This window comes from Globicephala melas, chromosome 5 (assembly GCF_963455315.2).
Source record: "Globicephala melas chromosome 5, mGloMel1.2, whole genome shotgun sequence".
Lineage (NCBI taxonomy): Eukaryota > Metazoa > Chordata > Mammalia > Artiodactyla > Delphinidae > Globicephala > Globicephala melas.
In genome coordinates, this window is record NC_083318.1 from 9,216,947 (window position 1) to 9,231,271 (window position 14,325).

Here is a 14,325-nt window from a genome sequence, read left to right on the forward strand (position 1 = left end):
CTCATCAGACTCTGAGCAACTCCTTTTGCTGATGTCAACCAGAGGTTTGGACTATAGCGGAAAATGTTCCATTTCTTACTTCAAAATGCAGAATTAATAGATGTGAGCGAGAAATAGGTAAGTGCATAGACACTTTGCTAAAATCTATTTATTCTTCTTTACATTTATTTTATAGTAACTCATTCACATTATTATTATTATAAATGCATTAAAAATACCTATCCAATATACAATTTAATACATTTCATATCTAAAGTATATTATAGAGCTTATTATTTTCAAGAGAAAGAAAAAGAAACTGTAAGCATATTTATGCTGTGGATTTTTTTATCTGAATAGTTCATATATAAAGCATTTATTCAAAATACTGTCTAAGAAACTTAATTAAGAAAAATACAGTGTAAAATAAGACATTAATTAATAGTAAAATTCAAGCTTGGTTACTACTAAGTATTAAAATGTTAATAGACCATAATTATAAAATAAAATACTAGTTAAGTCCTGCATGAATTATTCAATATAATAATTTTACTATATATAAATGAGAATAAATATATCTGGCAATAGAGTTTTTAAAAGTGGTTTCAATATATTATAGGCAGGCATTATAATCTCCATTTAACCAGAACACATTTTCTAATATTTTGTACAAAACATTATTCTTGCTTATACAAGACTGCAAAAGCGAAAAGTGTTGTTTTTAAGTACATTGTTTTAATTGGGGAAAGAAACTCTACTGAATCCTTTTATTACATTTAAATTAATATTTTTGAAAAAAAAAAAAAGTACAAGGACTTATTTCCTGCCAGTTCTTTGTGCCTTAAACAAGTTGAGAGTCAGAAAATTCCTGGTTTTAAATGGACATTTGATATAAAGTTTCAAAGTATTCATTATTAATGTAAAACAATAGAATTTGATAACCTATTAGATGTTTTTATAAAAATAATCTATATTGTGTCTTGAACTTCATTTATAGCTGGGGACTCACTAGGGTCCATTTCAGTGTTTCTGTCTGAGTCATAACATTGTGACTTGGAACAATAATGTTTTGTCTTTTTTAAAAAATAATTTCTACATAGATAGGTACTCTGGGAGCTTTCAAAGAAGTATATATTGCTATCCTCAACAAGCTTTAATAAAGGTCAAAGATAAAGACCAGCAAACATTTCTGTTTGTACATAGTTTTCAAATAATTAAAAAGGAAAACTCTTATATACTTCTACTGGTCATCTTTTCAGGTCACTAACTTCTTGAGTTATTTCCTGCTGCTCAGTTGTGTTAAGTAGTAATAATTTGTCTTTTCACAGACTTTGTCTTACTTCTTAAGGCATAATGATTTATAAGTAAAAATTGTATGTATGAAAGAATGCTATAATACTTTGCTAAACAAACTAAATACCAATTGGGACAATAATTACCATTCATTTATTTTTAAGTGTGGTTATTCCTGGGGGGTAATGGAATGTGAAATTTCATTTGATTTAGGCCTACCATGTGAAACTTTGACAATGCATGGAAAATGTACTGTAATGTAAGAGATAAGATTATGTAAGAGTTATACTGAATGAATAAAAATTCTGACCCCAGCTGGTATTCTTGGGAAATAACCTCCCTAAGACTTACTTTCCCCATCTATGAAATGGAGATATACATAATGCATAGATTGTCTTGAGGACTGCATGAGATAATTTGTATGAACTACTTGGCATAATACCTGGCACAGATTAAGTACTTAATATATGCTCATATGTTGTTGACATTGTGTAATTATTTTCACTATATACTGCTTATTGATAAATGGTCAGATAAATTGAATGCATTATGACTGTTGTCTTAGTTGAAATCAAAAGTTAGATTTTCTTTTTCAGTTTGATAATTAAGTAGTCAATGATATCCTTTATACAAGTTAAAGTTCAACATCAAAAGTATTATCTTTATTTATTTCCTAATTAGATTGATGTTTACATTTTTAAAAATCTACTGTTTATTGCTCTGAATACTTTCAGATAACATATGCTGCATATTTATTTTTCAGGTGAAAACTTCATCATTATCCCACATTATTCTTGCTGGTTCTTACATATTCTTCCCAGTTCTTGATCACTATTTGAATAAATTCAGTAATTGTCAAAGAAATGATACACCACCTATTGCAACAACAATACTGATTCCTGCTTTTCTGTTTAGTTCTTGGAAGGCAGCTATGTTTATTACCACTGTACTACCAACGCTGCACTCTGTTGAGTTCTTGAACACGTATTCCAAGATGACAGTAAACAGCATGGTTAGATTGTATCATCTTGCTTTCTTCTTCTGTGTAGAATTATTTGGATAGAGGTATAAAACATCATAAATTCTGCAGTGCCATTTTAGCAGATAATTTCATAAAAATTCTGTGTCATTAAATTAATTCTGATTTTTTCCTCAGTATATTGAACATAGTTGAATTTTCAAATGAGTCATAGTCTTACTTGCCTTCAAAGAACGTGAAACTAATTAGGATGTGATGTTCTTAAAATTTAGTTCTTTTCCAAATTAAAAAAAAAAATAGATGTACCATGGACTTGAGCACCCTAAATGAAATCTGATTTATGGGGGAAAAGAAAGATAAAAGAAAACATATTTGAATGTTCGCTATTTGCCCAATTTTATGTAGATGGTAATTTGATAATTTACTTATCCCTCACATATTACCAAGCATTATTTTCCTCAGTTCATAGAGGAAACTGATATATAGAAGGAACTTGACTTGCCTAATATCAATTAGCTAGGAAACAATGAAATTTGATTCAAATTCAGAAGTATTAATTCAAGTCTCCATCCTTTCCTCTGCTGTACCTGTTAATATTAAAACTACTTGTTAGGAAAAAAATACTTGATGAATAATTAATGTATTCATGAAGTGATTAGTCCTCCAGATCCATCTTCTAGCCTTCTCTACCTGGTTTGGGCCCAAGGCAGATGTACTATATAAACAGCATCGCTGCAGACTTTCGAGGGGATTTGGCCAGTGGGAGTCATCAGAAGGATATAAGAGTGGGAGAAGAGTGAGGTCAAGATGTACATTTCTTCTGTTCCATCATTGCCAGGTTAACATAGGTTGGCTGTATCTAAGGCCATAGTGTATCTTAAACATCCCACTTGTATACAGCTGTCATCTCTGGTTTCCAGTAATTGCTTCCTCATCTTGCCTCTTTGGGCCCAGAGATAGTTACAGGTCTCAAAACATCTCTTTCTAGCCCAGTAGTACTGTAACATGCCCTTGGTTGTTTGCCTAAATGCTATCCATATATTGTATTCATTATTTTATTAAAGTGCTCTCAACTCTACAGTTGCTTGTTCAATTATTATCTTCTGAAGCTCTTAATAATATAATTGATTTTATTATCTTTGCACTGTCTGGTATTTTAGTACATGGAATCACTTATTATCCCTGTGTACGTTGTCCTAAGATGTCATCCATACATGGATAATATGTATCAGACTATTCAGTACATATTTTATACAGTGAATTTTATTTCTTCCCATGTAAATGGCAAAAGAAGTTTGAACTTTTTCATGGCCAAATAAATTTAGTACTGTGCTTATAGTTTCAATCATTTTAGAATTCTGTGCAGATAGAAAATGCTATGTATTTGTAATAACTCACATAACAAATTGCACTTCTATTTTGTCAGTAAAAAAGCTGAAGCCCAAGAAGTTTAGGCAACCCTGAAATCACAGCGCTAAAATGGATATAAATCTATATAATAATTTCCTCCTCATGTATACATTTTCTATTTTCTTTGAAGTCCTTTACAATCTTTGATGTTTTCAGAATCTCCTATAATATTGTTTAATAATCCGAATTTCTTTTCAAAATATTCTTGCAAGTTTGTTTTCATAATTTCTGGAATCATCTGCTATCTACAACTTGAGTGGATGCTTATTTTGCATTGCTGACTAGCCACAACAGAGTGCTTAACTAAGACTTTCCTCTTCATTCCTTTCTCTGTTAAAAGTGTACTTATGAATTAATGTGATCAAGTCTATGCATACAGTCCTTCATTGAATTGATACTTTCATTTTCCTCTGACTTCCTGTTATTTTATATTCATTTGCTAAAATGATGCTTGTCTTTGATTTCAATATTCAAAGATCTGATCCCATGAAAATGATGCTATCACTTGTTACTGAGGCATCTCTGATATTGACTTTTAAAAACCTTTTAGTACAAACTCAATCAGCTCAAGAAATACTGCTACTCAAGAAATACAAACTTTTTTTTTGATGTTAGAATCTTAAAAGTGTGGTGGAAACAAGTTGTAGAAATGTTTGCTTATTTTAAACCATCAAATTTAGTATATCAGAAATTATAATTATTCAATTTCACACAATTGAAAAAGGAATTCACTTGTAAATTTACTTTCAAAAATGTGTTACATATATAACACAGAGATATATTACGTATATATCTTATTTGTAAAATATATATATATAAAGAGATGAATGGATAAAGAATTTTAAATGAAGTCTCTTCTAATATAATAGACATTCGTGTTTGAAAATATTAGTGTATCATTGATAATAGTACAAAAACTTTTAAATTGGTTATTAAAATCACAAAAATAATAACAAAATAACATTGATTTATTTTAATTTTTAAAAATATTTACCTTTTAGTCCAAGGAGAGGCAGCAGGTTTTGCTCTGCATGGGTTTTGAAGGGGAAAGTCAGTGCAGCCCACATACTCCATGTTAGCAGTATTTTGGGACATTTCTGAGACGAGAACATGTGTAGACAATAAAGGGGAAACTCACAATTTGGTCTCCATGTAGGAAAGGACAGGATTAGTTGGCCTTTTCAGCATTTCAAGGTCCTTCGGCTTGTGGATGTGTTGGGAGCAGGTGAAGGAGCTGTGCCGATGCCTTTGAAGGCATATTCTCAAGATTTAAAAAAAAAAAAAAAAAAGTACCTTTTGTCTACTATTTGCTTTAACACAATTTAATGGTCAGTCAGTTACATTTTCTAAGTCAGCTTATCTTCATCAAAGAAAGTTTTACCTGTGTTCAGTAGTTAACTCCTTATGGCTAGTGTATTAGTACTTCTGATATAACTCTGATCATTGTAATTTGTTGAACAGATTCAGAATGGATGAGACTAAAGAAAGACTAAAGAAAGAAATTTCAGAGATTTTTTGTTTCTGTCTTCAACAAAGTACACATTTGAGATGAATCATCTTATTTCTGACATAAAACATGTCTTAACCTCATAAATGTGTATATTTTATATATTTTGAGATAAAATTATTTGATTATAGTTTCTACTTTTATTTCTAATGTAAGAATAAAACAAAATTGAAAAGAACTGAAAAATAGTTTCAGATTGTGCTGTTTTAGTTTTTAACCATATTTAATAATGATTTGACTTCCATTATGAAGAAAAGTAAGGCTTTTTATTATTGTTTTAGGTGTTCTCAGTGTGGGTCTGTGTGTGGAATGGGTGATACCACCATGAGATATGAATACTTAATTTATTAACTTAAATCAGTTAATAATGTCTATACTACCCCCAAATTCTAATAGGGACATGCTTAGATTAATATATTTATACTAACCAAAAAGCTCCACCTTCTTTCATCTCTCTCTGGACACTCTCATTTGCACTGAAATCCTAATTCTGAAGTTTTAGTATAACAAAAAATACTGAAACACTCAAATTCTCATGAGTTTTCACATAGGAAAAATGATTATTTTTTCTAAAGACTTCCTTGTTAAGATTTCTGTTGAGACCTGGGCTCCAGTGGAACTTACTGTCTGGACTGAAAATAAAATGCATTAGATATTCAGAATATTAGTATAATTTCTCTATAATCTCTGTTTTATCTTTCATTTCTTTAGGCAAAAATCTCCACCCACAGAAGCCACTTTTTGCTTACACAAGTGTTATTTTGAGCATCATTTATATCTCATACTGTGCTAGATGCCAGGCTTTCTAAGGAGAAATCATGCCTGGTGATGATAAATTGGATGATCCTTTTCAAAGAACTTAAAAGTGGCTCATCATCGTTAGAAGGCACATCTCAAGAGGATGTGATGGGAGAAGATGCAGAAAAGAAAGGTAGAGGCCAGAAAAATCCCAGGGTCTTGCATGCCAAGCTAAGTAGTGTGTTCTTTTTTTTTTTTTTTTTTTTTTTTTGCAGTACGCGGGCCTCTCACTGTTGTGGCCTCTCCCATTGCGGAGCACAGGCTCCGGACGCGCAGGCTCAGCGGCCATGGCTCACGGGCCCAGCCGCTCCGCGGCATGTGGGATCTTCCCGGACCGGGGCACGAACCCGTGTCCCCTGCATCGGCAGGTGGACTCTCAACCACTGCGCCACCAGGGAAGCCCCAAAGTAGTATGTTCTTTATCCTGCAGGGAAAGAGGGCTCCTTGAAGGATTTGAAACACAGAAGTAGCATCATCAGGTTACTGTTTTGGAAAGACTATTCAGAAGGCAGCATAAGGAATAAAATTGGTGGAAAGTCATTGTAGATATAGACAACTTAGAAGGTATAACAAAAATTGAGGCTGGCGACGATGAGAGAGAAATGAAGTAGAGAACAGACATAAACATTGACCATTTGGGCTCAGGATTAAAAATAGTTCAAGATGCTGGCCTGATTTCTTTTCTTGGCAACTGGGTGCATAAAGGTGCTATTCAAGAAGAGAATGAGTATACAGAGGATCTTATTTGGGATCCTGAGAAATGAATCTAATTTTGTGCATATTGAAGTGCCTGTAAGTTGAATGCCAAGTAAATATTACGAGCAGGTTTTCTCAAGGATAATCTACTTTTTAGAGTGAGGCAAAGGATTAGACCATGAAAACTCAAATTTATTACGCCTGACATAAGGAGGTAATTAAATAGTTATTAAAAATCTGTAAAGTAGTCGAGGTTATTCCCAGGGACCACATAGGAGAATAATGCTTAGTGAGAGGCTCTTCTTCACTTGACTTTAACCTCGTTACTTCTGCTAGATAAATTTTTCTAATGCAACCTCTGCTCGTGTTGCACCTTGGCTAAAAGAAACGCTTAATTTTTTTATGCCATATGAAATACAAAGTTTTTGACACTCCAGGCTACATCATGGCTTTCAAACCGTATCTCCCTCTAGTTTTTTCCACATACCATATGCTACAGCACAAATGAAAAACAAGCTATTTCCTGAGTAGCCAGTTAGTCCCTCCCTGATCTTTTGCCTTTGATTTAGAATTTAGTCTCTATAAATCAACCAGTAAAATACTCCTTGAATATGATTTCCTTCTTGGAAATTCCTTAGTTTTTCCCAGTTGCACTTGTTTACTCCATGCTTTAATACCGCTTGGGTGTTGTTCCTCCCTCATTATTTATATGTAATAAGATGTAGGCTATGGTTATTTTTGTGCACTTACTTTATATCTTTACCACTAGATCAAAATCTCTTTTAGAGAAGAATATGTATTTTTATTCATTTGGCTTTCCCTTCTATACTTCGATCATAGTATATACTCAGTAAATATTTGAAGTAGTGAATTAAATATAACAATTTATATTGAATTGAAAAATTAAATAAAGAAACTTTAAATACATATTTAATATTATATATTTAAATAGTATCATATCTTGAGCTGGAAATGTTCATTTTATAAGATGTGAGAACTATTATTTACACAATTATTTTGCCAGCCGCTACATCATATCTGTTTAAATAAGGTTTTTTACTCATAAGGGTTATTGGCATACAAAAACTTAGAATAAAATTGTTTTCATAGTGATAAATGAAAACATATATTCTACATTACACATCACATTATGTATATACATAGAATATATGTTTTATGAAGTAGTGAAGTTAAACTGGAATCTATTTATTTTGGAGAATAGATTACAAAGACTTGACGCAATGGAAAAAGTACATACATCATAATCAGACAGAACAGCTTTAAAGTCCTTGAGTTAGGAGAATGAGTGTAAGTTTTTTTACTTTGAGTGACAGCATCCTCATGAATAAAGGCATACATGTCTTGCAAGACTACTATGAGGGCAAAAACACTATACTGTGACAATAAATACGATCATTATTATTACAGGTGTGTTATTATTCCACTGTTATTCCATTATTATTACTAATTCCATTTTTATTAATCACTACCACTGTTGTATTAGTAATACATATATTAACATGTGTGCATATATATTCTAATGTAAGGTAACATGAAAAATGCTTATCTTTGAAAATAAGATTATGCAAAGTGACTGGCATACTGATGGATATATGCCCAATATGTATTTAGAGCATAATCATAGCCTGTTTGTTTTTCGTATTTCAACGTATTTCCTTAACTATATTAATGTATAATATCAGAAATTAGTAAAATTATTGCATAAGAGCACTTGGCTTTTTAAAATTATATATAATATTTTAGGAAAATGGGCTGTTTTTAAAATGAAAAAGATAATATAGCATCACAAATTGAAAGGAAATTAAATAACTGGTAAAAAATGCAATGAAATCATCCTTATAAAGTTTAAATATTATTCATTATAAGACAGTTCCTATTAGCTAGGATGGTCTTTGGTTTGAGATTTATAAGTAGAAAGCCTCAGATAACATACCCTTAGTAGGAAATCCAAATGTACCATCTATGCCTCTGTATATAATACAGTGTCTATCCAACGCCAGGGAAATACTATTCTATCTCAAAAATTCTTCCCATAAGGAATTTTTGAAGCCGTAAAGCAAAGTTACTCTGAGAGATAGTGTCAGTTTAAGTCCAAACATTTTAAGATGATTCTTAAAGAATTAACTTATTTATAGCGCTTTAGTTTTATTCTGGTCTTTAAGAATTTTAGAAAAGATCAAATTGCTCTACTTAAAACATTACCAAGTTTTTCTTTGTCTTGCCATTTTACCATTTTTTTGCTCTTTCTAATCCTTGGAGTAAAACCTGTTCACTGTTGTTAATTCAAGAATATAGGAAAGCACCCCCTCAAAAACCCTCTTATCTTCACCACTAATTATTTTATGTAACTTTGAGAAAGCTCATGGGTGTTATTGTTCTAACTGAAGAAATTATATAGGCAAACATTTTTAAAACACTTTAATAGTATTGAAGTATTAAATATAGAAATATGTTCAGGCAATTTTAGGTATAAAACGATTTGGAGCACTCTCTATGAAGTCCAAAATCCAGGTCACCATATTATTATTTCTTGGTTATTCTTCAAAATTAAATCAAGAGTGAATATATACTATAAGCAATTATCACCATATGTCCTTATATAAAGTCCAGATAAAACCAAAATTTTAAGGGAAAATTAAATTTTAAAACGTCAGTGGTGTCTCTATGTAGCTTACATTTTCTTCTGAATTTTGTTTTAGTAAAATAAAGAGAATACTTTTTTTATATTGAGTTTGTTTTGATTGAGTTATAATAAAACATAAGGTATTGTATGCTCAACTACTGTAATACCGAGTTTACATCATAAAGCATGCAAATGTATGATTATGTTTTGTAGATGCTTATTATTTTAAGATTTGTAACTTGTAAAGATTTGTAACTTGAGGAAAATGCACATTCTCTATGCATTTGTAACATCACATACGAATTTAAAAATTCATAAAAATTTTATTGAGATATAATTGTCATTGTTTAAATTTAAGGTGTAAAATGTGTTGATGTGGTACATTTATATATTGCAATATGAGTGCTACTTTAGCCTTAGCTAAAACCTCTATCATGTCATATAATTACCATTTCTTTTTTGTGGTAAGAACAATTAAGAGCTAGTCTCTTAGCAACTTGAAGTTTATAATAGAGTATTGTTGAGTATAACCTCTATGCTGTGCACTAGTTCTCCAGGACTTACTTATCTGTTAGTCTCAAGCTTGTACCCTTAAATAACATTTCTGCAAATTTTTAATGTAGTATCAGCAATGTGAATAGGATCTATGGTACCTGTTTTTGAGGGTTGTATCATAGCAATTCAAGTAGGAAAAAGAAACAGTGGTGTAAAAATACCCCTAGGATTACCATTTATTTGTAGCATTCATTTGTCATTTACTATATGTCACTCACTGTGTTAAACTGTTTGCACAAATCTCATCCAATAATCACAACACCCCAAACAGGAGATCTTAATATTAATCTCCTTTTAATGATGAGTAAATTGATCCGAGATGGAGAGGTTCAAGGACAGGCTCCATTTCATAAAGATGTCGGAAATAAAGTCAAAATTTGGACCCATGACTGTCTGACTCCAAGTACAATGTTCCTGTCCCTGTGCATATTGTGTCACCAGTGTTGGACTCTTTGAAAGAAGCCTCAGAGAAGAGCCAATCTGTAGCTTGCATTTTGTTGTTTCTAAAACTATATCGTGTATATTTCCACAATCCTCTTTATCCATTGAGGTGTCTTTCTTTTGTCCCTTAAGTGGGGCCTAACTTTCCAAATCCTTATTGAATAACCTTTCACAGATTTTTCAGAGGAGGAATAACACTACTCAGCCACTCAGTCTAGATATAAGGTCCACATGCCTCACCCTCCTCTTAATCTCTCTCTCCATTGGGTCTTCCTTGTCACCTCAATGCCTAAAATGGGTCTTTGTAGCTCATTTGTAAAGTAAACGCAAAGAGTCACAGGTTATTTGTCAGTGATCAAGACTGACACTTTATGATGCAAATTTATCAGACACTTTTTCTATGCTGGATGAAACTGTGCTTGGAAGTAGCTTATAATATTTTGTATTTCTTCTTTAATTTATAATTTGTTCCCATTGGGAAAAAAGGAAGATTACAAAAATCAGTTGGATCTCTTTATTTATAAAATAATGGAGAGTATACATTAATATGGAAACAATGTTTACTTCTTGTTAGTAGGATTACCAGTGATATTACCTTCTGCTGTGTTAATTTTTTGTGTTTTCTAATTTTCTAAACTAATCATATATTATTATGAATTGTATATTATGTTTATCACCAGAAAAAAATAAATTTAATATGGCTACAACTTTCAGTAAAGTTCCCTTCAAAATTGAACTTTTCTTTGTTATCTTTTTCTTCTTCCTTCCCCTCTTCCTTTTCCTTTTTCCTTTTCTTCTGTGTTTTTCCATGGAAAACTTCATTTTGATCTTGGCTAATGAATAGTTGGAGGGAGACATAATAAAATACATGATAGACTCATGTAACCATAAAAATATGAAAAAAAGCACAACCCTAAAGTCAAAGTCATAATTCCCCCTCGCTACAATATTGGTATAGTGTCAATTAAGCCTTTTCTAATATTTGCCATTCTGAAATGATAGCAAGGCACATAAATTACCAAATGAAGTAAATCTTTTTCTAAAAGAATCACCACAGTAGAACTATAACATATGTTTGGCTTATTTAAAATGTCTCCAAGCTCCTAAGTAGACATTTTATTTGGAAATTCTAGGGAGCTGAAATGCATGAAGTAGAATCACCAGATGAAATAATTATGTTGTAAAATATCAAAGGGAAGGAGCTGCTTGTGAGGTGGCATAAAACCAATAAAATTCCAAGCAAGCTAATATTACAAGTGACCAAGTGACAACAGTTTTAAAGTCCTAACAGTGGGTGATGAATAGACTTTCTTTGCTGGGACACTTCTATTCAGATGGGCAAGGAAAAAAGGATTTCAAGAAATCCAACCAAACAATAGGAATGACTAAAATATAACATGAGATAAGAACATATTAAGGTAAAGGACAGTAAAATTGAGAATAAATCTATAAAATGAAGTGAATTGTAAGATTTCAGATTTATGCAGTAAATTAGCCCTCCAGAGTCAGGCCATTTTGCAATATATTTCAAAGGTAGTACACATTTTGCTTGAGTGACCAGGTTTGACAAATTACATAGGATAAATTAACTAGATAATTGTGAGTAGTAAATTTTAATACCTCTATGGGATAAAATGATTGTTAAAAGAAGGTTTTAGGTGCATTTTGTTAGCTTGCTTCTCTTTTAATATTTCTAGTTGTCTATGACTGCCAGAGTAAAAGAAGCAAAAAAGAAAAAGATAATATGCATATTCTGTAGGGTTGGTAAATTGAGTGGCAGAAGGAACCTGAAAAAAATAATTTACAAAGTTTTTCCTTTTTAAATAACTCTGAAGTCAATGAAAGACTTTCTTTAATGATAACAATAAGAATTTTCATATCTAATAAATGGTTCAAATTTGAAAATTCCAAAACCGCATTCTTTCACATTGATAAATGGTGCCACTGTGCATCCTGTTCTTAAAAATAGAAGCCTGAAAGTGATTCCTGAGAACTTTCTCTCCCTTGCCTCCTCCACTGATTGATTACATTAGATTCTGCACAAGTTCCCCATGTCTAAATCACAAACTCCACCTCCCCATACAAGGTATTAATAATACTTGGATCACTGTGGTGATAGCCTCTTAATGTGTCTCACTTCATGTATTCCTGTCTTATTCATATCTGTTTTTCTCATGAAAAAACTGAAACCATAGGATGTCCTTACTTAAAAAATAAAAACCTTCAATGTGTTTCCTTTGTATTCAGCATAAAATGTGAACACACTGCAGTGGTGTACATGTCCTTGTCTGACCTGCCCGCTACCTAGGTCTGCACCTCATCTGAAAAGCCCAACTCCTTTTCTCTCTCCGTGGCCAACCATACTGTCCTCTTCCAAGTCTTGAAAACTGGCCAGTCTCTTTCTGGCCTCAGGCCTCTGTGCCACACTGTTTCCTCTGTTTCAGAATTTCTCTTTCTTCCAGCTCCCTTCACACCTGCTCCCCACTCGGTATCTATCTGACTCTTCAAATGACCTTCCCTTTGCCCACTTTCAGTGTTTCTTAAAAATAGCAGCGGTGGATAACAGTGTGAATGGAGTATTATTGTCTTGGAAAGAAATTATTTTCTGATACATGCTACCACATGGGTAAACTTTGGAAACATTATGCTGAGTAAAATAAGCCAGACAGAAAAGGACAAATATCATATGATTCCACTTACACGAGGTACATAGAAACTGAAAGTAGAAAAGTGGTTACCAAGGGCTGGGGAGGGGATAGGGAGTTATTGTTTCATGGATACAGTCCCAGTTTGGATGTTGAAAAAGTTCTTGGTGATTGTTGCGCAACAGTGAATATATTTAATGACACTGACTTGTACTTGCTAAATATATATTATGTATATTTTACCACAATTCAAAAACTCTTAAAAAATCACAGACATTTGTTTTGTAATTTTCTCTCAGCAACCTTTTCCCCTTATTAAATTTATCATTGTTTTGTTAATATATTTAAAATTTATAATTGTATATCTTATTTTTTCGCTTAATTAGTAAATTTTTCCCAAATTAGCCTGTAAGTTCCATGAGAACAGGACTTTCTGAGTTGTGTCACTTGTTTTTAATTCCCCACTACCTGGTTTGTGCCAAGCTCAAGGACTAACATCAGTAGCCACTGAATAAATACCTGCTAAATGAATGCATAAAATCTACATCTGTGATACAACACAGTATGATATATTTTTAGATAAACATGTTACTTTGGGATACTTTTAGATTTACAGAAAATTCCCATATATTCCTCACCTAGTTTTCCCTACTATTAACATTTTATATCACCATGGTATATGTATCAAACTAAGAAAAGCAACTTTGGTATATTACTATTAAACTCAGACTTTATTAGGATTTCACTACCTTTTCCACTAATATTTTTTTCTATTCCAGGATCTAACCCAGAAGGATGGCATTTTTGATGGTAGTGATACAGAGTGATGGCTTTCTGAGTTATCATAGTGGTTTTCCTGAATAATGCTGTAATATCATGAGGGAAAAGAAATATAAACATACACCATATCATGACAAGACTATCTCTTCCTTCACTACTCTGTTGTGACTGGGTTTTTGTTACTTACTCATATTATATTCTTCTTTATTTCCTAATTGGTATTTGTTTTTTGTTTATTTATAGAAAGAAAATACCCTTTTGTTTTAAGCAATTTCCAAAAAAAAAAAATTTCCCCTGTGAAATTCTAATTTAGTATATATAACCCTTATTTTTTTCTTTCTTTATTTCTTTAAATGTATTTCTTTTGTGCTCACACATTTTAACTATCTCTTAAACTCCAGACATATGTAAAGCAAGGATGTACTTTATTTCAAAGTACTTTTATTTTATCTTCCATTATGTACAATTTAAGCATTTGCATCTAGATATCCAGGCACCACATGAATCTGATTCTCTCAGATTGGCAAACACTCGTTAGAGCAAACAGGTGTGGAAGAATCAAGCAGCAGCATCTGTGAGCGAACGTCACACAAAACCA

General features: G+C 32.0%; 1 long non-coding RNA gene across 1 annotated transcript in view; it reads right to left on the reverse strand.

Moving 5' to 3' along the window:
- Positions 1 to 14,325, reverse strand: part of LOC132597308 (uncharacterized) — a 32,494-nt gene that overhangs the window by 4,119 nt on the left and 14,050 nt on the right. The window lies entirely within an intron of this gene.